Below are 25,164 nucleotides of genomic sequence, written 5' to 3'. Positions count from 1 at the left end.
ATAACCAACACCTGTTATTTATCTATTTTGCAAGATGGCTGTGTGGGGATTTTGTTTTTTACCAGGTATAAAATACTGTACACAGACTATTAGACTCATTAAACCGTCTCCATAGTTATTCAGCAGCCCTAATCTCTTAATCTTTTTAAATGCAGTGATAGTGGTTGATACTTGACTTCAGCATTAGTATTATAAACATGGCGTTTACATTGCATAGATAAACAGAAGGCCTATATAATTTCTTAATATCAAATACAAGAGAATATGTTGTTTGAAACTGCAGTATTTCTTTATAAGGAGAGGACTCTGTGGACTAAAATATTACATTTAATAGTCTAAATTGAAACAAAATAACACTAATTAATATATAATGGGATACTAGGATGTGACGTGTACATAATGATTTAATGTCTAGCTTTACAAAACTTCATATCGTCCAGTTATAAAAGACGTTAATTCACCTGACAGAATTTCTTTTTCAGACACTTTGTAGCAAAAACAACTCAATTATAACTTCAACATAAAATGTGATAAGCCTGAGTGAAAATTGCAACCTTCACACATTTTCACTTCCATATTTTGTTCCTCGTCTTGTTTACTTTTTCAGACAGGGACCCAAAGGATAAATAGTTTCTCTGGAAGCCAAGCTCATTTAAACACGACAAAACCGCAATGCTTATGCATGCTGTATTTGGTAAATTAAGTGAAGGACTTCAAGGTGGCAGCAGGCATAGAATATTACTTCATAAAACTGGGTGAATACATTAGCGTAGCGGCAACCCAAGTGACAAGCTGTTCACTGAATGAAATGCTCCATCAGCAGCAAAGAGCCAACCAGACATGTTTCCCTTTACCTCACCAAATACAGTCAAGGTATCTAATAGTAAGGCAATGTATTTTATGTATAATGTTTTTGCAGTTCAGCCAATCAAAGGTACTGCAGCAGTGTTATAGATGCGTCCACTGTCTCAGTCTGCATACCAGAACAGTACAGACCAAAGGATATTAACCAGTGATGATAAGACAGAGGAGATTTGGAGGGAGGAGACTGGCTCAGTGGCTGCTTTGATTCAAACACGACCAGCAAGGCTGCCCTTCTCTTTCCATCCAGTCGTTTCATACATATATTATATGAAATCACCTGCTGGATCGTTTTAAAGATAAGAGACGTCAGTGTGATACAAGAGTCAGAAAGCGAGAGACAAAAAGCCCGCTATCTGCCCATGTGATCTTCTCCTGCAAATGCTTTCCCGTCATCTTTTGATCCCTAAGGTTCTGATGAGCAAATGGAGATCAAGACCTTCTGAAATCACAAAGTAACAGGGGACTGTTTCCAAGCCTCCTCCATGTAATCCTTCCTTCCACTGTGTAAAACATATTAAAATTCTGGCACTGTTGTGACAACGGGGGGGTTGAGTCCTGGACGTGTTGTGATTGCAAATTATCCCCAGGTGGAAATCAGCAGGCCTGTCAGAGAAGGCCGGCAGACATTATTTAAACTCAATTTCCGACACTTTGATGACGAAAATCAACCGTAAGAAAGGAGACATTTCCCTGCTTGGAGGTTCTCAACAGATTATTCCCTAACACAGGTCCTCACAGATATATTGATTTCTATCAGAGATACAGAGATCAGAAATATACAGCATTCACTCAGTGATTCCTCCCGCCGGCTAGTTCATATCTTAGTCTGGATAATCGCTGAGGATGCATAATAGCTGGAAAGTAATGTTGAGCTTCAGTCTGTATCTCTACTTCTCTTTTCTCTGTAGAGATACGTCGAAACAGACACTTACAAAGAACTGAATTTCAGAAATTCAGCTCTTGTGGACACTTGAAACGCTCTCTTAAATTGGTTCTATGTCAGACTGTAGTCAAGTGTCACTCAAGTGACTGCAGTACTAGTATTATATAAGAATAATAAGAGTGCATTAAGGGAGACATGTAGGTTTATTTCAATTGGAAAAGCAATCTCCAGCCATTGCCATTGGTGCCACAGCCATAATGGGTTCCATTGTAGTAAAAGAAAAAGAAAAATAATAAAATAAGGCTGACATCTGAAAGTGCAAACATGAAAACAGGAGTGTGAACTAAAACCACAGAGATTCAGGTAGAAGCTACAAATACTGAGAGCTGAACACCGAGAGACAGTGTCCAGCACACACAGACACACACAAGTTTATTCGTTGAGGATTTGTTTATGTTAGGTGTCTTGAACTAAAAGATAAAGAGAAATCCAGCTAAGGCCTAGTTCACACTATATGATATTTATCCCGATTTGATGGTCGTGAGTTCGGCAACCGTCAGCCTGTGATCGGGGTAAATCGGCGGTCAATCGGCGTTGTGTGTGAACTACACAACGACGCATCAAAACGGCTCCCCGTCACATTTCTGACACATTGCTGACATCTGTCAGACATCTAGCATGGCAAATATCGGCCGACTCAGCATCCACATCCAGCCAATGAGAGCAGGCAGCTACTTTTTCACTGGAAATCACTTTTAACTCCCCCGCGTCGGGTGTTGTTGTCAGCTCGCGTAGTGTGTGACCCCATGTCACCGATCAGTCACGTACTGTGAACGCCACAACGACTTCAAGACTCCCGTCACAAAACGGCAAGTTGTGTCGTGTGAACTGCACGGCCTTCGGTCGTGTAGTCTGCAGGAGGCATAAGTGCAACAAAAGTCAGAAAGAGAACATTGGATAATAGTAGTGGGTGCAAGCAGACTCACATTTTGTTTAACTTAATCCAGCTGCATCCGTCAGTCAAATCATGATCTTCATCTCACTTAAAATCTGCAATTAGACTTGACTCAAAACACTGAGCACAGCTGCACGGTTTGCAGTTTCTTTTCAGTCAGAAGTCTTTGTCTTTCTTTTTATTCTCTGCAGTGAGCAGTGCGCTGCAGTCGGCACAGCGAGGTGAGGCGAGGCAAGCAGCCATGAATAATTCAGGACCACTCTTACCAGGACAGAGGCCTCTGAACACTCAGGTGTGCCTCTTCTACCCTCTCCTGTCCTCTGCTCCTCTACATCCTTTCCTCTTCTTCGCTTGCTGCTTTTCATCCTCTTAAAATCCTTCCCTTGCTCATCATCCTATTTGTCTGTTTACTTCTCACTCTCTCTCTATTGTCACCTGTTTTACTTTGGATGTTTCTCTTCACCTCGATTCCTCCTTCCACACCTTTCTCGGTCAGTTCAGTTCAACTGGAAGAAATACTTAAAAACTTCAATTAATAGCCGAGTCCCATATACTGCCTACCCCGTTTACTGGCCTGGTGTGGGAACACATTCTGACAAATAAACGCAGGTCTCCATTAAACTCCTGGTCTGGTTATTATGTAAGTTCTTTGGTTGTATAAAACCTCTTAAACCCCTGCTTAGATCGTGCATACAAATATTAATGTTTAAACATATGATCAATCACATGCTATACATCGTATAGCAGGCCGCTGTACAAGGGTTTTTATTTTTCTTATGTTCAACTTTAAATGATCCACAACCGCGCTGGCCGGTCAGCTGCAGCAAACGCTATCTGTGTCTCTCAGACTGGGCCAAACTAATACTTTCAGTACTGAGAGGGGATCTGAGTGGCCCCTCCTGACATGGACTGATCCTCATTTTTGATGAAATCTGAATGGCTCAATTGGGCCAATGAAAAGAGTTTACTTTCCAGCTGGGAATTCATTCTCAATAGGTTTTATCGGGGCTGAACTCAGCCCAGGGTTGTGCGACAGGCACCACAGAGCAAGTACATATGTTGAAAAGAAAGAAAGGAAGAGGAAAAAGAAATGTGTGGTGCTGAATAAATAAGAAAAATTAAGAAAAACAAAGTTTGCAAAAGAGGCAGCTAAATGCGCCAAATTAACCGACCACTTCCTTGGTGGAAAGTGCTGTGGCAGCGCAGATGAGGCAGGAACCAGCAGAGGAACTAATGCTATTATAACCTGAGCTTATTTATATATGCATTTATGTATAGGCATATAGGCTATATTATATATTTATATATCATAAACAACAGTTTAAGGAAGAAAGAAAAGGAGGATGACCCGGAGAAGCAGGAGGAGAAGGGCAATGGAACCAGAAACAGTGACAGGTACAGGGGCAGTGTGCAGGGCTGAGTAGGCAATCATCCATAGATAGAATTAGAGAATGGATTATTGTTAGTTATATTTATTACGGATGTTCTTCTCATGCATATGGAGCTGTATAATCAGTACAAGCAGAGTCAGGGTCCAGCACAGGGATAGGCATGCTCAGAGCTGAAGGTGAGGGATTGAATTTTTATGCACACACATACACACTGATCTATTTTATGAGACTGCATTGTAGTTTCTGAGTATGTTTAATTGTTTGTATAATTATTTAACTATTTTAGCACTCTGACTGACTCAGACTTGCATAATATTATCATGCAATAATATCATGCGTAATATTCATTCAGCCAGAGGGAACAATCACGAACAGTTCACAGCGCGTCAGTCGTACTGGCGACACAACCCGTACCAGCGAGAGAGTGGGGCGGTGGAGCGTACAGGACCAAGGACAGGAGATTGCTGAGCGACCGGCCAGCTGGGACGGTCTGTGATCGTTCCCCCTGGCTGGATGAAGTCTGACGCTCCTGTTTTCACGGATCCATGATGATCATGATGATAAAGCATGCTGTCAACATTTTAGAGACCCCCCCAAAATATAACAAATCATGCTTTTAGGGGAGCTGATGTCTTATTAAAGGGAGCTAAGCTCCCCCTGGCTCCCCAGTAGTTCGCACCTGGTTTATGGCCCTCAGAGGAAGATTCCTAAAATCTTTATTGGTCACCTGACCTATCATCTCCCTTCTGCCACCAAATATGATTTCATTTAATAGATTATTGAGCACATTAATGCACCTCAGAGGCTGAACCCTGATTTCTGACAACCTTTTCTTTCAGGACAAAATATAAACTTCGCACACAACATATATACTCAGTTACCAGTTTATTAGGTACAGCTCACTAAAACTGATGCAGTCCAATACAATAGTCCTGCAATAAATCCTCCCTTCATGAAGACTATAATGTTTTATAATGTATTGCACTGTACAGATAGGTGTTTGATATTTAACCTAACCTTATTGATGTAGATATAGTGGACAATATAATAGAAACATCTTAATGAGCAATTTCATGCTTCAAAGGCGTGTCATTCACCCAAACATCCATTTTCTAAACTGCATATATTGTTCATACTCCCATTGCTCATCCATTGGACAGGTAGCAGCGTACAGCCTGAACAGACTGTATCCTGCCTTTCATCAGTATTGGTACCTTCAAGTGGTGTTTGTTAAAGCATTCATGATGAGAATTAATTGAATGACCAGCTAATGTCATATTTACAATTTTGTAAGCGGACATTTTCTCAAAGCTAAGAATTCACGTTGCCGAAAGACGAAATCATAGATGTTCAGATTTGTACCATGAATTACCTTCACTGTCATTGTGTAAATGTAGGACATCTTTGACCATTTTTTGAAGTTTTCCTTTTCAGTTGTCTAGCAACAGTGTTCTCACAAATTAAACCACTTGAATGCCAGATACATTACTGTATGTAGCTAACTTCCCATGTTGAATACATGACCCTGTGGGTTCCATTACAACACAGCATGAATTACATTTGGTCCACCGCTTGAATTGTCAGGTGCTCTGGCCACTGTAGCCTCTAAGGGGTATTAGCTAGGCCTGACTCTTTCAATCCATTTCTCCCTTTACTTGTCTGAAGCTGTCAGATATTTGGACATAATTCATTGCTCCTATAGCCAAGTTCCCCTTGCCCCTTTTTCTCCCCACCCTCAACCCTTTCTTTGACTCTCAACCTCTCACTCTCTCTCTCTGCAGCATTTGCTGCAACATGACCAAATTGATGAACACTCAAACCAGAAATGCCTCCACTGTCACCACTCTGTTAGCTTCATAGTTATAGAAAATTGATTGTGTTTGTTGTGTACTTCTCTGTGAATGTGTGCCTCTTGGACTGAGTGTGTATGCAGTCTGTGTGCATTTCCTAGATCCATGTGTGTGTGTGACTAGCTGTTCTGTTTACCTGGCTGTTTGTGGGTGTATGAGTGCAGGAGAAAACGTCTGTCTTGTAAATAACATTTGTGCCTTCAGTTCCCTCTGTTATTCTCCAGATTTATTTGGCCCATCTGTGTGTGCCTAGCAGAGACATAGGGGGGTCAGCTCCAACGAGGGGGAAGAGGAGCGGTGAGGAGCAGCAGCAAACATAAGGCCTGATGTAACACTGGATCTTTGAATCGCTCTGTTGATATCTGTCCTCTATCTGTATGCACCCCTGTTTCTTTATCTATACCACCACTCTCTGACGGTCCTCTCCCTCCATCTCCTTTTCTGAAGTCAACATCTTCAGAGAGCTGGGAGTCTCTGCTGTCAATAATGTAGAGCTCTCTGCCTATTATTGAGCGTCTGCATCGATATGCATCAAGCCACCACCCGAGGCTAAAGCAAATATAGATGTCTTGAGCTCTAGGGAAAATATTACAAGGAGTCTGACTTTATGCATTCTGCACACCTAATCACACTTCTGCATGTTTAAAGGTTAAATCTATGTTTGCATACTCCTACACAGTGCAAGTTATTCTTGGATCAAGTGTTGGACAGTTACCTGCAAGAACACGCAGGTGGAGGACTCTAAACAAACACAAGTAAACAACACTGGGAGACACTACATACTTCTCTATATATAAATAATGTGGTTATGTTTAGGTATAAGATTAGAGTTATGTTTATGGTGTGATGATGTTAAGATCAGGATAAGAACCTAATCGCAATTTAGAATTTGGCTACCTTTGGTCCCCTGAGCTTTATATTCATCTCATTAGTTTCCCAATCAAAACTGTGGTGATGGGAGGAAGATGAAAAGAAAGAAGAAAAATAGTTTTCACGGCGGTTTGAACATCTTGTTCCTTAATGACAACAGTAATACAGTAAAAAAGTCATGACCCACTGTCATGAGTCCTTCTGAGGGATGGACGCCGAGTCTGAACCCGCTTCTCCTTCCCAGAAGACACGATGTGAATGAACAAAGACCAAAATTAATGATGCCCTCAAGTTTCCCAACCAGGAGCTTCCCCCAGATGGCCAACAAACTGACAATAATTTAATTTCATTAATAATTGATGTTGGACTTTAGAATATGATGGGGAACAATGTAAACAGAGTCCCATGTTAAAGGTAAAAATATCCACGTCTTCTATTTATCTGTAATAGTTGAGTCTCTATTCTGTGTCAACTATTAACATCTTGCAGTGAATTTTCATTGGTGTGGTTCACATTATATATTCATTAGTGACTGATGACAGCCTGAGTAGTGTGTTTTTGTTTTTGCCTGTGTACTGTCACTGGTTGGTAAAGGATTAGTCCCTTTATGTGATTATGCGATTTAATAATCAAATAGTAATAATAATGTTAATAATGTTTTCTGTTCACCCTTTAAAACAATGTGCAGGTACGCCATGCATTTTAAATAATTATTTGATCATAAATTATTAATTAATTATTTTCAGCAGTGCTTAATTTTTAAACTTAATTTGTAAAAAAGATGAAACAGTATAGTTATGCTCACTACATGTAGAATCCCCTCACAGACCTGCAATTCACATTTACAAGTTCTTTAGTTGTCTAACCCTAACCCGGACCTGATGTTAACGTAGCGTTTTATTTTTTGTTCATGTAGAAACCGTTTCCTTCAGAATAAAACAGTGTGCTTTTGATTAAAGATTTCAACAGTCAGAACAGTTTTAAAACATTTACTGCAGTTTTTGTTTCACTTCTATACCTTCTATCACAAATTCAGGTATACCATAAACTCCAAATTCACCATTGTTTTTTTTGACATAACCACAATCTTTCCTTAACCATATCCTTGTTGCAATACACAAATACTGTAATAGGCGAGCATTTAAAGAATGTTAGCATTACAACAACAAAAAAAACCCACCACTGAACATATTTCAGGGATTTCCAGAATCTTCCAATATTGACATGCTGAGACTGCAGCACTTTTCAACTGACTGTCTGTTCTACAAAGAAATCTTTTGTCATCCAAATAAACTGAAAGATGCCATATTCCCATAACTACACGTAGATTCATTGAACTGACTGACCCAGAACTGATTGTGGGACACTGAAGGCTGCAAAGACACACCAGTCGAGTCCTACCAATTCAGGGCATTTCAGGCTGGGTTTCTTGGCTGTATTTGAAGGAGCCTTTGAAATGGGACTTCAGACAATCTAGCCCCTGAACTGGGACACAGCAAGAGACAAAACAAAGGCTTTCATGAATTTGTTTCACTCTGGGTAAGCAGTAAAAATAGTAAAATTCTCCACAATCTGACCTATAGGTTGTTGGGAACTGTTACCCTCCATCAAAAGATGATGAGCCCTGTCTCCACATGCTGCTCTGTGCCACATCTTACAGCCTTCTTTACTCAGGGATTCAGTTTGTTCTTACATGGCAGGGAGTCAGATACCATGACAGCGTTACAATCAGAAAATATGAATTGTAAATAATGTAGCATTGCGGATTATTAGATTTAAATTACAACCTGTGTAAATCTACCCTCCAGGCAGCTCAAACACTTCTCCTCCAGCACATGTCAGCAAATAATGCAGAGTGGCTCAGAGGTAAAACTGAGCCATTTGTTTCCCACAGGTAAACCTACAACAACAGAGGAGAAGCTGTTGTCTCGTTTATTCTCTTATTTACCAGCAAAACCTGAGTTAGCATTTCAAATGCAAATGAATACATGAAAGGGTGCTCTCTGGCCACCTGCAAGCCCTTTGCCAAAAAGCACTCGGAGAATAAAATGAAGCACCGTCAAACTGCAACAATGCGTCTCTTGCAATCCATCCCCTCTCCAATCCTGCAACACTGAGTGCTCTTTCAATCAGCCTCTTTTGGCCCTGTGCGGCTGCCAGGCGCCAACATGGCCAAATTCCAAACTAATACATTTTTCAATTGATCTGTTTGATAACAACAGAAAAAGTTTTCCTTCTGTCCTACAGTCTGAGAGAAGCACCACCTGGAGCAGCAACTCAGAGAGGCTGCTCTCTTTCTCTCGTTCCACAGGTGATAGCTGCAACGTCATGTTGCAACACCCTGCGATGGCTATCAGTGGAATTGGCTTTGAGATTGCTCTCCACAGCGGACCCCCGCTTCTCTGATTGAGGCCCTCGACACAGCACCACATCATCCATCAATGGGATGGGAACTCAGATGGGGGGGAGCGGGGTTTGGAGGAGAGAGAACCCGAGAATGAAAGATGAAAGAAAGGACAGCAGGAGGGGGTATTGATAAAGTCAGGGAGAGATAAGACTGGGTAAAATAGATGGATAAACACAGAGAGCAAGATAAGGGTAAAGAGAAAATGAGATCGACGATGTGTTGTAGTGTAAATGAGACGAAAGATGAAGACTGTGGAGTCGAGAAGGGGAGAGGAGAAAGGAGCGAGATGAAGAGGAGGGAGACTCGGATGAAAACATTAGAAGGTGGGAGGAAAAATAAGTGTGAGAGACTGAATTAGAGGCTGAGAAAGAAAGAGGGGACAGGTTGTGAGAAAAAGCTCATGTCCACACTAATGTGGATGAATCTGAAAAGCTTTTTCTCTCTGTTTGGGCATTACATCCACTTTAAGCCACCGCTTTTAAAACCTAAGCTGTTTGAAAAAGCTCTCCAAGGTATAATTTTGAAAAAGACTGGCTTCGCTTTGCAGTGTGGATGGAGAGAACCGAGCTTTTTAAAAACACTTTGGTGTGATAATCTATATAGCTTTCATCTACACAGACAAAGTACTTTTGTTTAGTAGCAATTCTACGAAGCCAACTGTAATTTTGTAAAGAGCCAATGATATAGTCCAGGAGTTGTCACAGAATATCTTTGAGTTGTTAGTCAAGTAAAGGCAGGTTTCTTACGCGGCTTGGCTGGTGGAATTAATCTCAGTACAGATGGAATGGCTGTAAGAATAGGCCACGTACAACAACAGTGCAAATATAAAGGTGTAAGCATAATATAATATGTTATATAATTGTAACAAAAAAACCCACAACTCTACATATCATACAGTTCGACCGACTTTTGTGTATTTATTATGTGGCTTTGGGGAAGAAGCTCCAGGTAAAGAATAAGAAGCTAGGTGCCTTTATTGATTGTTTTGTTTGGAAATCGGTGATCATTTAAGTAGTCTTTTCTTCATTCAGGTAATTTTCCCTGCACCAGCTGACTAACTTCTTAACCTCCAGCCTGTAAGCATCTTCATTGGCATGTCATCCACATATTTCAGATCCCTGATGGAATTTGATGTTGATCTGAAATTGTTGCCCTAGAGAGTGAAGATCAACAGGGACAGAACGCATGCCTGTAGGAAAGTTCAGGATCCAGAGGCACTTTGAGGTGTTAATGTTCATGTCCTGGACTTTCCTGAACAGCTTGAGGGTTGATAGTAGTAAAAGCAGAACTGAACAGAATCCTAGCATAGGTTATATTTGGAGATGTTGGAGGCTAAAGTGCAGTGCCAGGTTGACTGCATCATGGTAGGCAGCAGTGCGAGTATGAAACTTGATTTCAGGCCACATAGCTACAGATCTGTATGTTATAATTAACCTTACAAAAAAAGTCATGTGGGATTCATGTTTTGGAAATATTACCATTTGCATGTGAAATATTCAGCTAAGTATGAACAAAACAAAATCTTCAGTTTTGCTAGTCTAATATTGAAGTACTTGTCTGCTGATAGCGTTACTAAAACCACATATGTAAGTGAATTTATCCCATTCAGTCTAATTTTTAGCCATGCTAGTAGCATAGCTCTAGGGATGGCAATGTGTGTTAGTTGGTCCGCCACTTTGGTCCACACTAAAATATCTGAACAACTATTGGGTTGCCAAGAAATATTGTACAGACAGTTATGAGCCTGGACAATGAATCAAAGTCACATTGGTGATCCGCTGATATTTTCTCTAGCGCCAGCATCATATCACAATGTTAATGTGTCCAATATTTTGGCTGACATTATTAAACACCTGCAAGACTAATGACATTCCAATCAGCCTCAGCTATACTTTGTATTTTGTGGTAATAAGTAGAGCTTAGCATGCTAACACGCAAAACTAATATGTGAACACGGTAAACGTTATACTTTCTTAACATCAGCTTGTTAGCATTGTCAGTGTTAACATGTTAGCATGACGATTTAACTCAAAGCACTGCTTTGCTGCCTCGAAGAGCCGATGCATGACTCTTGGTTTTGTTGATTAGATGAGACACTGCACTTCCTTACAAAGGGAACTTCTTTAATGACATGGGACTCTCTCTGACTATAACCTGATTGGTGAATGTTTACCCTGGTGCCACTCAGTCAAAATATAGAACTCCAGCATTGCTTGGTGGCAGATGCAACTAAATTCTGACATTGTCAGCACATTTAGTTAAAGTCACATTTTTTCCCCACTTTAGTCAGCCAACACTCATCTCCTTACAAACAGTGAATTTATTTAATTTTACTGTGGGCTCTCTCTGTCTCTGCACAAGACAAAGAGGCAGTAAGGGTTGAACACTTGATTTGCTCTCATTAAATGATTGAGAACTATAACAGTAGGTTACATTGTAGAGTCTTTTCAGACTATCTCTGCTCACTGGGCCTGCGGCTGCCACATGTCAGTGTCACAGGCCGATAGATTTCCTATTAACTTCATCTTCATCTGGGACAGACGGCGTGGCCTTCGGAGCCCGATGGCAGCGCAGCATCAAGGTCTTCACACCAGCAGTGATTGACATGTGAATACACAAGCCTGCAGGGCTCAGTGTGCTGGATAAGAGACACAGCAAGGAGGATTGTACACGAGATGCCATGAGCGCCACTGGATTGACAAACACCCAAGGTTGGCTGTACTGTACAGTTTTTAAATGTTGATGGTCTGAAAATAACTGCAAGAGCAGGCTTAACCAATAGCAGGGAAACACTTTTTGACCTGATCAGTCTGTTAATGTGTGTATTGTTTTTATTTTATTTTATTTTTTTCCCACCTTTATTTATACAGAGAATTAGAGCAAGGTCTCTTTTACAGCTGAGCCCTGTGTACAGCAAACAGATATTCATGACAGATATAAAAATATAATTAACAAAACAAAAAAAAACAAAACAGACAATTTACAGGGAACAATTACATTCGTGAGGAAAGTGTTCATTCCACATTGCTTTAAATTGTCCTGTTGAAATCAGGACATCTAGTTTAAACTTTTCCTGGAATTTATTCCAAGAATTCGCAGCATTATATTCAAAGACAGTTTTCCCTAACCAATCTTTGGAACGTGTCTGATAACCACCAACTTTCCAATTTATTTTAGTGGTCAGATAGCTGGGAAGTGTTGCGTTATAGCCTTATAGACGAATAATAACCAGTGACTAGTTCTCCTGGCGACCAAAGAATCCCACCACACCAGCGAGTATAGAAGACAATGGTGTGTGTTGTAATTGGCCCCCGTAATGAACCGCAAGGCAGCATGATAAACTGCATCAAGAGGTTTTAGCACTGCAGCTGAAGCATGCACATACAGTATGTCGCCATAGTCAAGTACTGACATGAAAGTAGCTTCTACAATGTCCATTCTATGCTGATAAGACAGACAAGATTTATTTATGTAGAATAAACCAATCTTCACTCTTAGCTTCCTCACCAAAACAGTAAGATGTGTTTGAATAGTAAAATGTTCATGGTAAATATCTTACTGTTCCAGCATCCAAATACCGAAGTATTTGGAGTATTCATGTTTAACATGAAGCAACAATGCTAACATGGAGATATTTACAGTATGGTAAATATCTTACTGTTCCAGCATCCAAATACCGAAGTATTTGGATGCTGGAACAGTAAGATATTTACCATACTGTAAATATCTCCATGTTAGCATTGTTGCTTCATGTTAAACAGCCCGTCTGGGGCGTGGGTGGCTCCCCATGTACAAGGCTGAGCACTCATTGCCTTATGTCGTCTCCTCTCTCTCCCCCATTTCCAGACGCTGTCCACTATCCTATCACTTTCAAATAAAGGCACAAAAAGCCACAAAAATATCTTAATGCTGGTGTATGTGTGTGTTTCCTTATGCACAGCAAAAAAATACATCTTCTCAGCTGAATGTGGTGTTTAACTTAGCCTCTATAAGACTTCTTTTCATAAAATGAGTTATTGCTGTTTAACAGACAGTTTGGATTTCACTTCACAAATTAGGGCTGCCCCCTAATAGTTGTCTGAACCATTAGTTGATGAGAAGAGTCTAGATCTTAATCAGAATCAGTAATCAGTGTAATATGTAGCACAGTGTTAATAATGCAACCTATAATATTCTTTCTCAGCCCTGAAACTCAAATAATTTTCTGATGCCGGATAAATATATATATTTAAAAAATGTATTTAATATCATGAACATGTGAGGACTAGTCGACTAATGGCTTGAACTAATGACCTCTAGGAAAATCTTTAGTCGGGGGCAGCCCTATTCAAAATCACCGTGTGTTGTTAATATTTCATGACTTGGCTGACGAAACTCATTCTTCTTCTCATTCCTAAAACTAAACAACTCACTTTCTTACACCCTTCACCTTCAAACATTGTGGGGACATTTAGTCCCCACAGAGATATACGTACAGTATACACACACATACACACACTCACTCACACTGTTATGAATAAATTTTGACAGTAGTCAAAGTGGTGCAATTATCTCCTGATTATTAAGTAATTACTGTTGCTAATTGGAAGCGGTTATTGTTTTTATGGTTCTCAGAGCAGCTTTGTGATGGAGTTCAGAGACAAGAAATGAGGTTCGGTCACTGTCACAGCCACGTCTGTCCACAGCAGCATTTAGTTTAATGTGTGTGGGGATGAAGTTATGTGTTCTGCAGTACTGCAAAACTGCTGCTATGACTGCAAGAGGACATGATGATTTTAGCAGGAAAGTGCACTTAAATTTTTTACAGCTAAAGTCCTCATGGTTACGAGTGATCCCTTCTAAAGAAAGAAAGTACTTGAGAAAACGCACTTTGCTAAGCAGCTGGAAAGATGGTGAATTTGAGTTCATTGTGGTTTAAGTGTAATTTATTCTTCTGTGTCGAATCGACGGCATAGGTGACGGCATAGGCTACGGTGCTACGCAGAGGCTACGCGGTCGCCTGACGTGCACCTCCTCAAAAATGTAACTGCACGTCGAGTCAACGCGGACCGTAAGCTCTGTGATTGGTTGGCTGGGTAGCCTCGCAATGCCTCCGAGCCGACCGGAAGTACCCCGCGCTTTGAAGTAACATTTACTAGCGGCCAAAACCGCAGTTGTAACACAGTGAAACGACATATTTGACCGTTGCAACCCGTGAAAATGACTCGTTTCGCTATCAGAATGTGATCCATTCGGTTGGTAACATTTGAAAAGGCTACACCAGCTGCACATATACAATTTTACCCCCATGTACGTTAGCGGAGGGCTAAACCGGAAGTTATCCTGCTCGGCCGGCAAAAGTCAACACAGCAGACGCTGTAGCGCTACTGCCGACTAGCGTTTGGGGGTGTAATTACAGAATGACAGACATACCTACGCACAAGTATAAATGCCTGGCTACCCTACGCAGGAGCATAATGGCCTTTAACCTGCCATCCCATCTTCACCAGACAAACAGCTGACTGTGCAAGCAGGTTATTACGATTCGTATTTACGTTAATTGTCAGGTGTTGACCTCCAGTTACCACAGTAATTATCATGGGAGCAAAGGAGAAAGTCAGGTTTCATAGTATAAAAGAGCAAGAAAGTATGTGTTAGGGGTGGTCGGATGGGTCAAACAAGACTTTCACCCAGACCGGGGTTTGTGTCCTGTGTGAAACCAAGTCAGAGGTGACTTATTTTAAGTTAAATATTGTTACATAGGTCACGTGAGTTGTTACTTACATCACATGACTTACATAACATAACATACGTATGTTAATCCAGGAAGTTATCTCATGGGTAAAGTGGGTGTTTCATCATGTGACATGGGATGCGCCTATTCTGTAGTTTACATATGAGGATGTGTTACGTTTGACACCAAACATTCAGCATTATGCGGGGGTGGTACAAGTACATGTGGACTTAGTCTGTAATTGTTAATTTGGATCAGGGCAACTGGACTCGGTTGAAGATACTAGAAAACTATGACCTAACTAACTAACTGATGAATGAGAACCATCCTAGGCTACAGCAAGCGTACAACTTAGAAATTAAAGTTGTAATAGGTATAAATTGATTTCTACATTTACCTGATGAAATTCAAAGGTGTGCTTCTGCGAAAACCCATTTAACCCTTAGAAAACTCCAGGCAGCAAACACTATCCACTGAGGGAGGCTGTGCGATTTTTTGTTGACAAAACAACTAGTTTAGTTAATTTCATCCAACATGGCATAGAAATCGAAAACATTTTGAATTTCAAATGTTCTGAAGTATTTGCAGACTTTTATGATCCATTCCACACACAGACAAAATTCTTACTGCTTATAGTATGTTCTATTCTTTAGGTTACATGTCTTATACTTTTCTCTTCCACAATTAAGGAGGAAGACTTGTGTTCCTTTAATTACTTATTATGAGTAAGAAATAGAATACATGTTATCTGTATAAACATATAGATTTCAGCAGTTATCCTGCAGTTTATACAGTCACATGGATCATTTCAATATTATGCACAGTAGCGTCCTGACTCTCTGTTAACAAAACTGCGCAGGTATCCACTTCTGTTAACACAATTACAGAAACACAAAATCTAACCTGCCTGACACCTTCCTGGAAGGCCCTCAACTGAAGTACGTTTGCTCTCCCTTTGATCTACGTCTCCTCCCCACTCCTTTCCCCTTTTCTGTCTTTGGAAGAGACAGTTTAAATGAGGACTTTGTGCTTTGCCTGAAGCTCCAGACGCCATCGAAGAGGTCTTCAATAAAAGTCCTGCCCTCTCTGCACCATGTAGGAATTTACGACACACAAATTTTCATTGAATCTCAGGGTTGCTCAGATTGAATGGCCTTGTCTTCAAGGCACGAGCCCCATCAAAGGGACGCCGATGCTTGGAAGGTCTGAGTACATCCATACAGATGGTGGGGGGATTAGGACAGACAGACAAAGACAGAGACCAGAGGAGCTGACTAGGAGTTTAGTTATACTGACTTTAAAAAAAAAGTCTCACTCTTAACCCACTGGTCAGAAGCAACACTCTCACACTGTCAAATGGTTTATAGTCATAGAAATGAGTCATAGTGTGTATTGAGTGTATTTACAAACATGCATGTGATAGCTTTTTTGTGCAAGGTTCTGGTTGAGGGGACTCCCAGTGGCTGGGAGTTGGCTGTTAACTGGTTCCCAGTTGGTTGGCAGCTGAGAGGCCTTCAGTTGGGAGGGGCAATTCTGAGTGGCTGCCACTATACTTGACTTAGTAAGTTACTTAGTTACATAATTTACCTCACTTTACTCATGTCATATAACTTTCGTCACATTACCTACATCACTTGTATCACATGACTTACATAACGTGACAGACTTATTTTACCTCAAACCATGATCCTTTCTTAGTAGTTCAGGTAGTTTTGTTGCCTAAACTTAACCAAACTGCAAACATTTGATGATGTTTTTCTAAATATAACCAAGTAGTATTGTTGACTAAGCCTAACCAAACTGTGAACCATTAACTACACGTTAAATGTCACTTACGTTACATGACTTATGTAACATACAAAAGGTCTGGTACGCCTGTCGCTGGTACCTTCCAACGCTCATATATGACTGGTGGCAATAAACCTTTTCTTTCATTTAGGTGATTTTTTTAATCTTAATTATCTTGTGAGAACAAGTCTGTAACAACAGGTATAGGTCACAGTTACAGTAAAAGCACCTGTGATGTTGTCCAAACTGAGGAGGGAGACAATACGCAAAGCTGCATCTATCCACCCAAATAAAAGAAGAATAATTACATATATATAATATACAATTTTACACCTCTGATGCAAAATGTGTTGCACGCAAAGTGTGAGAAAACAAAGACTTATGTAGAGGTGAAGTTTGGTCAGATATGAAGATGTTAACATTTGTTAATTAATCAAATTTGTTTACTTACTTGCATAATAAATAAAATGGATGGGTCATCAATGAAAATTTGTTAAACAGCTAACGGATGAAATATATTGTAATAAATGTTATAAACTTATTTTAATAATTAAATATATCAGCGATGGTCCATCTCCTGAGTGGATTGAAACTATTCAGATGGGGAAAAAAGGCTGTTGGGGTGGGTTGCCCTTACCTGAAAGTGTTGAACTGGGTTTCATTCAGCACTACACTCAGCTCACAGGATGTTCATCACCATTGTTTCTGTTAAAATGATGATCATATTCTATGTTTTGGCAGAGCATGAATTATTTCAGAAACGACTCATTTTGAGCTGCACTTATGGCCCCATTAAGGCCATGTTGCATAAACACCAAATAATTTACATGTAAATATGTGCACACAGATTATTACTGCTGATACATATTACTGAAGTAAACTTAAAACTGACTTACAAAAGTGTTTTTTAATACACAAATCACACACACTAAGCTTTTTTTCTGCCAGCATTCTTAATAGTGATTAAACGTACCATGTTTGTGTTATTGTATTAACTGTAAATGTTGTATGTGTTGGATTAAAAATATACCATACAGTGCATATAATCTTTCATCAATTTCATACTGCACAGCAGACATATGTCAAAGAATTTCTCACTATCTGTACTTAGTAACACATTTAGGCTCAAGCATTTGAACAAAAAAGCTAAACTTCAAAACTGTAATCTACATATAAAATCTATATTAGAGATTATGAATTAAACTATTAAAATGCGCTGCGGTGGGGTACATATACTCATTCATAGCAAGATTTAATGTTTAAGATGTGTGATACATGCATTCATGGTATATGTTACCACTGAAGACCCAAAGATAGCACCTATTCTTCCTAACACTAATACATGGAGCATTACAACCAGAAACCTCTTTAATTGATTTGCTTCCTCTGCTCTTAATCTGGACTGACTGTAGTTTGCTTCAAACAGGGAGGTTTAGTGACAGTGTTGAGCAAATTCCCAATTCTTAAGAACAAGCTCAAAGTTCAGTTCACACGTGTGGGTGGGGATGGCACAATAGATAAGACTATCCCTTTGGTGTGAGAGACCTGGGTTCAATCCCCCATTGTGACCCATCCACCATTGTGTCCCTGAGCAAGAAACTTAACCCCTAATTGCTCCAGGGGTGTGCGCCCTCTGACATGCATAGCAATTGTAAGTTGCTCTGGATAAAAGCGTCAGCTAAATGTAACATAATTTTGAACAAAGTTGACATAAAAAATTTACATGTCCATTTTATTCCTTTACTTGATGTGTTGTTTCAAATTCATTGCCGACAGATGGTGCACCAAAATCTGTGACCTATCAGATTTGAGTGTCCTACTGTGAATATGTCTTTCTGTGTGAATGTGAAGAACAGCTAAAAAATGAAATATATGTCCTTGTTTTTCAATTTAAAATCAAAAGGACAAAAACAAACAGCTCAGTGCCGACAATGTTTAATATGGTAAGGAGAATGGAGCTAGCTAGTTATCGCCTCTCTGGATGAATAAAGGTTGATAAGGAAAAGAAAAAGTAGATAAGAGAGGTTTGGTAATGGTTTATCTAGGCCTGTTATAATGTTTATTTCCATTCCTAAGGGGATTTGGAGAAGTAGTTCTTAAGCTATTATAATTCACATCTGAGGGAGCCAATAGAAAAGAAAGTGGAGAAATATCCAATCTGCCCACCTGTTTAGGTATTCACATGTTTATGTATGTTGTCCCTCTAGATTGCATTGCCATGTGGCAGTGCAGAAAGGAATTTATTTTCAAATGAAAAATATACAGATGTGCCAAGTGCCAAGGAGTTAAGTCAATTTACCTACATCGTCCTTCATGATTTTTTTCTTTAATATATATTCTTATGTATGTCTGAAATATGTAGGCTATAGATGAAAAAGCAGCATCCACTTTCCCTTCAGTTTTGTCTGCTGGGCTGTGTGGTGAATTGTATGTGCGCTCTCCCAATGTTATCTCCCTCCAGTCCCCCGTCTGAAAAAAGTTGAGCGTGTGTGGCTGGAAGTTGTCAGCTTTATCTGCAACCCCTGCCTTTTGATCTCTACCATATGGGACTTTACTGAATGGAGGGAAGTCATGCATAAACACAGAAGACACAGAGAGATGCCCTCACACAAACACACAGAAATTCAAAAATGTGAGCAATGCAAAAGCAAACATGCACTCAAAATGATCAAAACACATAAATGGAAATTCACACACAAACCTCCCAGAAACACACATCCATCCATCAATCCGTGTTCTTAGAAAATACCCTCAAGGTCTTTAAACAACATATGAGTCTCTTGCTGTGAAATATAGGAACTGTGATAGTTTAATCAATATGTTAGGTTAGTCTTCAATATGTAGTAAATGATGGCACAAACATTAAAGGTCCAGTGTGTAAGTTTTAGTGACAACTAGTCGTGAGAGTTGCAAACTGCACCCCCCCTCCCCTATCCAAGCGAGTTGTATATCTACGGTGCCTGAGACATGACAAAAGATGTTGAATGTTGCCAGTCAAGAAATCAGGTTTCTTTAGATAGATATATTAAGAAATTATATTTACTTAATTATTAAGTAAAAACATGTTTTTTTATAAATATTATTGTTATTTTAACAGCCACATCAAGAAATGAAGTCCTACATGATGTCTCATACTGCTGTAATACAGTATTTTACAACTTTGGAGGGTTGGCTCATCCGGACTAACATACCAAAGAAAATGACATCTCACATCTCTGAAACACTATCTGTGTCAGTATGTCAGTATGGCCACTGACAGATGCCAGGACAATGTAAGCCTCACTGTTTCTGCACCACAAAATACATGAAGTTTACAAAGGCATTGTCAGGTGAGGATCAAGGCTCCTCTCACTTTGCTTAATTAATAAGCAATTTGCAAATTTTACCAAAATGGGTTTTACACAAAGTAGTACTGACGGCCACAATTTCATCTTGTGGTAAAGTGGTGCAATGTTTTTAATGGGCATTTAGCATGTGAAAGTACAAATTACAAAATTGCGTGCACAGTGGCAAAGCATTATAAAAAAAAACAGAAGTGTAGCTGCTGATCTGAGCTTTCATGCTGTTACCATTTTATTACCAATAATATTCATCAGTGGTTTGTCTCAGGAAGGTGAGGGCACATTTCTGTCCACCTAACAAAGCCATAACAGAGCGCTGGAGAATAACTACATTAAATTACAATCCAACAACATATTTCTTTCTACCAGGGCAGTAAAAGTTTAGCTGGCTGATCTGAGCTTTCATGCTGGAAGCTACGTTTTATTGCCAATTAGTGAACATAACCAGACAAGCCAAAACAGAACGCTAGAGAGAGACAGTCTCTACATATTTTACACCACAAGCCAAAGCACAGCGGTGGAGAATAACTACATGAAATTAATCCATCTACATGTTTTTTCTTCCAGAGCGGTAAAAGTTTAGCTGGCTGATGCTTCCATGCTGAAAGCTAACGTTTTATTGCCAATTACTGATCAACTGATTGTCTCCCTAACGTAACAGGAAAAGCCAAACCACAGCGCTGGAGAATAACAAGGCTACATGAAATGAATCCAAATAGATAAGACAGTGACAGGGGGAACACACCACGGCTCTCTGGGATTATGGCCAGCTTCTAGCAAAAGCTATCAAACAACAGCTTTCATTTGCATCACCAAAGTCCGAGTAACTTTATTACCTGTCCAGCAGAAAACAGACAACTTCAGCTCCGCTTTGAAAGCATCTGTCCCACATTATAGCCTTCCATCTGGGAAAATCCACACAGATTATATATATATACATATATTATATTATATGATTTCTGCCATCTGTATCTGTCCTGACTCCTCTGGCTTCATCTTATAAAGATCCGCAGGCTGTCGGCTCTTGTGGTAAATAACGTGTGTGCTTGTTCATTTGTCCAAATGTCACTTCTCTTCTTACTGCTAATAAACCAGAGGAGTACTCACAGACTGTTTATTGTTATTTTTTTTCTTCTTCTACAGACACATTTAATGTAGTGACGGTGTCTACACTGCCGGAATTATACAAGGAGAAGAAGAACGCCGTGACAAAACGCGCTCTGTAGCGCTGTTTGTCTGTTGTCATCTATTGTAGAAACATGACAACAAAATACAGCGACCTCCATAGAAGGGGGTGCCCACGGTTATGTAGATATAAATGGCCCATTCTAAAGTATTAAAAACATAATGGCTCATTATGTATATTATATTGCATTTCTGTCAATGAATCCTCAGAAATACTACACACTGAACCTTTAAATCATCTTACCTCATTTTCATAACTAATTTCTGAGCAAATAAAGAAAGAAAAGAAAGCAGAAAGAAAGTGAGTGAGAGGAAACATTTTGTCCTGAAAATTATATTCTGAAACCTACTGATCTCATTCTGATGAAATCTGAAGACCTGACAACGTGTTCTTGTATTTGGCTGCTGAATTCAGTAGCATCTTAACACCATAAATACTATAAAACTATTGACAAAATCTGCAAGGGTGATGAATCTCAATGCTTGGTTCTGCAGTTTCAGGCTGCACCAAATCCTTGCATTTGTGAGGATCAGAGAATGTTGCATTTTTTCTCGATAAATGACGGCAACGATGATAAATATATAGATAGAAGCAATCAGACCACGAGTGGTCTGAAAGGAAGAGGCTTGTTTCTGATGTTGACAGCCAAAATAATGGATTGTAGTCAGATTGTATGGGATGTGATTGGTCTGCCAATAAAAATGGTTGTGTTTAGGTAAAGCTCACCGTTGTAATGTTCACTGAAAGCAGTTTAAGGTTGTTTACCCCCAGATGTTATGTCACTATGTGGCAATATATCGTTGTGTTTCCTGCTGCAGGAAAACATTTACACTTTAGTTCACAGTAAATGTGGTTACCTTGGCATTAGGAGCTCTGAAAATGTAAAGTGAAGAGATCCCTTCCACTTGAAAATGTATTTTTTTCGTGTGAGAGTCAAGACAGCACTTCTAAAATTTTCTCTTTGGCGTCCCAGGACTTTTTACTGGCACATATTATTTTCCACTTCAAGCACTGCCCATACCTCACCCTTTACCCAAATTGAGCTCCCTAGGGAAAATTCCCTCACAATATGTGGGTGGGGTTTCTGTTGTCGGATAAATAACGATGCCTGGGAGGGACCTTGTAGCATTTATTGGGGATGACAAAGAGACAGGGAGTAATAGAAACAGCGTCAAAGCCCCCAGACAGCTGCATGTCTTCTTGTCAAACATTTTGTCTCTCATTCACAACCGCACTTTAAAGAAAGAATACAGTAAAGATGAACAGCAAAGATGAACAGCAGAGAACAGACAGAGACATAAAGAGATTCAGACAGTTTCACAGCATGATGCACTGTTTCTGCAGAGGCCGAAATAGATGGACCTGCTTTCATCTAAAATATATATTTTCCCCAACCTAAGCCCTCGTGTGTTTTGTCATACACTCAGAGACTTGAGTTCTTTCTGACGAGACCCCCTGGTTCCTGCTAGGCTGGACATAATAGCAGCCCTATCAGTCGATGCTACTATTGATCTTCACAGCAGGTCAAAAGACAGACAGTGTTTATGCATGGAACAAGATCGCAACACTAACAGGAGCACACCAAACACGCAGACAGAAGACTCCTCTTTTTAAGAGTTCCTCACTGCCAGCTGGACACCAGAACAGTTCGTCAAATGTCAGATTGTCTCTGCTACAGCCACCTTCAAACACTGAACACTCAAGAATAAAATACTTTTAAAATAGTTTAATATTAAATACTAAGTTTATTCAGAGCTGCCTTCTGTTTGTGGAAACAGGTTTGATGAGACTACACCAAAAAGTCTGTGCATTAAAATCAAAACTATGAGCTAAAATATGCTAAAAAAAAAGGCGACAATTCCGTGTCGGTTCATCATATAAGCAACAATTCACATTGCAGATACGATCTTCAACACTGTCAACACAGTCAGTAGAAGTAGATTTGATAGAATGCCTGAATATACTGGTGCTGGGAGTGTTTCTCTGGTCTGTTTTTTTTTTTTGTCAATTCTTTAAAGATGCTTTGTTTGATCCTTGTTAATTCTGAGTTGCTTGAACATGTTTTTTCAAATTAGTTTAACAACCAAATCTAAATGAAACACAGCAGTGGAACAGTCCTCCCATTAAGAGTAAAACTACAGAGCTTTGTGGTCCTCTGGGAGTCCAACACCACTTCAAAGAGAAACCGACCTTTCCTCTCCTCCCCCCTCTCTTCCTCTGCTCTTCTTCTGCTGTTCTTTATACTGCTTTCAGTCTCTTTAGACTCACTCAGTGACTCTTTTTTGTTGCCTACTACCTCTAATTTGACCATTTTACTTCTTCTGCACTCATCTCTCTTCTTTTCTCTGGAAAGAAACGGGATGTTAACCATTTAGATGCTAGATTTCTTATGGCTAACTAGGCCAATATTAGGGCTCCCAGAATTCAGAGAGGCTGTCATGTAGCAGGAAGCTCAAGGGTTTTGTATCACCAAACCTTTTTGAAGTGCTGTTGCTAAAGACAATCAACTAAAAATGTGCTGTGTAAAGCTTATTTCTTGAAATACAGCCTTCAGAAAAGTAAGACTTGTGTTACCCAGACCATTACCTGGGAAGCATAACACCAAACAGGAAGAATGTAACCCTGTGAAACTGAGATACCTTTTGAAGTGTAATAAGAGAGAGGAGACAAAGTCAGAGAACACCGGTGAGAAGTCGTGTCTCTGGAGTTCGGGTCGATGACTTTGATGTATCTCAAAAAATGGATGCTCTTCCACTTACATTACATTTAAGACCCAGCCAAATAAATAGCACAATAAATTCAACAATGTGGATGCAGCCCAAGGACATCAACCTCATCATATGCTGAACTGCCTCCAGTGCTACATTTAGAAACAATAAGAGATAGAGAGTTATTGCAAGGGCAACCTGAACTGAGTTTGGTGGTGTGTCACACCCAAGTTCCTTGCAGTTTCAGCCGGGGACACCACTGAGTTCTCAATGGTAATGGAGAGGTCATGGACAGGAGATGCCTTCCATGTAAGGTAGAGTAACTTAGTCTTGTAACTGCGTGTTGGATCTTTTTGTTTTAAACCTAGAAATAGTTTCATACAGCCCAGTATTACCTTTCACGTCATTATAACCTTTTGCCCTTACTGATTAGCAGCTGGTGACATACGTCATTTTCAGTTGCCACAAAAGCTGCTCTGCCCGCGTCATCTCTGGAGATTCAGGTGTCCATGAAGAAGAATGTGAGAATGTGTTGTATCCTATGTTGGGGCTCATCTTTTTTTTTCAAAGAAATCTGCTGCTTTCTGTCAAAACATATGTTACAAATTTTCCATATTTGCTGCTGCAGGAAGATACCACTAATCACATTATACAGTTAATAAAGCCATCTTGTGAGGACAGCTCAGAAAATGCATCCAGTATTGTAAGGTAAAGACAAAATGGGGAGGAAATACAAATGTGTGGCTAATATGAGGTAATTATCAAAACAAAAGTACAGACGTTTAATAATAATAATAATAATAATAATAAGGAATTTTATTTAGGGGCCTTTTTCAAAATACTCAAGATAACCTTACAAGACAGAACGAAATAATAGTGTAGCAATAAATCAGTAAAATTAACAAAAACTAAATTATAGTGCAAAAAAACAGTAAGGGTACATAGTCAATTAGAAACAAAAAATTGCTGTGACTAGATGAACAGTTTAAAAAGATGTGTTTTAGGTGAGATTTGAAAATAGAAAGCAAGTGATTGTTATGAATGTCGAGGGGCAGAGCGGCCGAAGGCTCTAAACCTCATGGTGGTCAAACGGGCAGGAGGTGCAGTTGGGTGAATTGAAGAAGAATAGAATAGAAGGGGTTCTGGCCCCGTATTTATCAAGCTTCTCAGAATTACTCATAAGAACACTGCTAAGAACTGACTTAAGA

General features: G+C 39.7%; 1 protein-coding gene across 3 annotated transcripts in view; it reads right to left on the bottom strand.

Annotated features, from left to right (window-relative positions):
• Positions 1-25,164, bottom strand: part of sgcd (sarcoglycan, delta (dystrophin-associated glycoprotein)) — a 331,965-nt gene that overhangs the window by 86,904 nt on the left and 219,897 nt on the right. The window lies entirely within an intron of this gene.

Source organism: Micropterus salmoides, unplaced genomic scaffold (genome assembly GCF_014851395.1).
Source record: "Micropterus salmoides isolate LMB-PRFRI ecotype aquatic unplaced genomic scaffold, ASM1485139v1 Ms_hic_scaffold_9, whole genome shotgun sequence".
Lineage (NCBI taxonomy): Eukaryota > Metazoa > Chordata > Actinopteri > Centrarchiformes > Centrarchidae > Micropterus > Micropterus salmoides.
The sequence above is the reverse complement of the archived record's forward strand: the minus strand, read 5'-3'. Positions and strand labels throughout refer to the sequence as shown.